Source organism: Falco peregrinus, chromosome 18, assembly GCF_023634155.1.
Source record: "Falco peregrinus isolate bFalPer1 chromosome 18, bFalPer1.pri, whole genome shotgun sequence".
Taxonomy (NCBI): Eukaryota; Metazoa; Chordata; class Aves; order Falconiformes; family Falconidae; genus Falco; species Falco peregrinus.
Genome location: NC_073738.1, coordinates 2,617,203 through 2,619,272, shown reverse-complemented (window position 1 = coordinate 2,619,272; position 2,070 = coordinate 2,617,203).

The following is a 2,070-nucleotide window of genomic DNA, read 5'->3' as shown; positions in this document are numbered from 1 at the left end:
GCTGCGCCGCCACGCATGGGGTTGTTTTCTGAACGGAGGAGAGCAGCTGAGTCACGGCTAATTGCCACGGCCGGGAACACGCCGGGTGGGGAACGAGGCGCCGCGTGGGGGTCGGTGGCACCTGCACGCACGGGGCAGCCTGGGCACCACTGCCAGTGGGAGTGGGGCATCAAGGGGCCCCTTTCCCCCACTGCCGGTGTCGCTCGGGGTCCTGCGGCCCCCTGTGCCAACCGGGGCCCACACATCCTTCCGGGAGCTGCCGGAGCTTCTCCCTGCCGGAGGCACTGGCCGCAGCGTGGCCACTGCACCACAACCACCTGGTGACTCAGGGCGAGGGCACTTCCTGCAGGGTGACGGGGTGTCCCCACCACCCCGGTGCTGTGGGGGTGCCCCGCGGGCATGGAGCAGCCCCAGCACCCGGTGGGGTTACCCTGCTGAGGAGTGGCCCCATGCACCCAGCAGGGCTGGTGCCACGGGGTCCTTGGGGTGCAGAGCTCTGGAGCCCCTGCCCTGGCACCCTGCAGGCCCCCCCCCCGGCACAGCCCTGCTGGCGGCTCCCAGCGTGGCCAGGGCACCCGAGGCCTCTCCTCCCGTGGGATTAGCTCCGAGGATTTCCCGGTGCTGGCACATCTGCGCTCTGCACCTTCTTCTCCTGGCTGGGGGCCAGGGCAGCACCCAGCACGTGGCACCCAGGAGGGTGCTGGCACCCCTGAAACCATCCCCCCCTTCCCCCCCCAGGGGCCACAAGCACCCATAGAGACCCCAGTGCCACCAGGCTGGGCTGGCCCCTGTGCCACGACCCAGATCTGCTCAGCGGCTCTGCCCTGGCACCACAGCACCGGGCGCAGCACGTCGCTGCAGCCCCTGCGGCCACTGGGAGTAGGGCCAGGCTGGGTGGTGGCTGCCAGGCACGTGCCACGCTGGGCACCCGCTGTGGGCAGCGCATGGCCCTGGTGGCACCGGGGACAGGCTGGGGGGGCATGGGGACAGTGCGGCAGGGTGCTGAGCTGGGCGGGGGTCCGGCTGTGCCATGCTGTCCCTGGTGGGGAGGGGTCCTGTGGCACTGGTGTCACACTGTGCCTGGGCATTCCCAGTGCTGTGTGGGGTGACAGGGGTACCTGGGTGTCCCCAGTGCAGGGGTCATGCTGTGCTGGGTGACACAGGCCCCCAGAGGACAGTGCCATGCAGGGTGCAGTGGTGCTGGTGCTGTGCCTGGGTCTCTGCGGTGCAGGGGACAGTACCACGCTCAGTGCAGGGTGTCCCCCTTGCAGTGCTGTGCAAGGTGACAGGAGTGCCAAGTGCTGTGCCCAGGTGTCCCCAGCACAGGCGATGGTGCCATGCTTGGGTGTCCACAGTGTGGGGGATGGTGCCATGTGCAGGGGACAGTGCCATGTCTGAGTGTCCCCAGAGCAGGGGACAGCACTGTGCAAGTTGACAATGGTGCCAAGTGCTGCACCCAGGTGTCCCCAGCACAGGGGGACAGTGCTGTGCAAGGTGACAGGAGTGCCAGGTGCTGCACCCAGGTAGGCTCAGCGCAGGGGACAGTGCCATGCAGAGGGGACACTGCCATACCCAGGCGTCCCCAGTGCAGGGACAGTGCCATACCCCAGTATCCCCAGTGCAGGGACAGTGCCATACCCGGGTGTCCCCAGTGCAGGGGACAGCGCTGTGCAAGGTGACAGGGGTGCCAAGTACTGCACCCAGGTATGCCCAGCACAGGGGACAGTGCCATGTGCAGGGGACGATGCCATACCCGGGTGTCCCCAGCACAGGGACCACACCGTGCAGGGTCTCAGGGTGACAAGTCACCAGCTGTCCCTGCCACCACCCCCCGGTGCCATGCAGTGGGACAGCAGCACCCGGGCAGCCCCAGCCAGGGCGAGCGGGGCCAGTGCCAGGGGCCGGTCCCTGCGGGGCCGGGAGGCGGCCCCGGGGCGGGGGTCCCCGTTATCGCCGGGCTCCCCGGTGGCGCCGCGGGGCCGGGGCCGCCGGCGGAAAGTGTGTCACTGGGGCACGAGGCTCTCCCCGGGAATCACATGGGGGAGGCGGCGGCGCCGCGTGCGGCCCAGT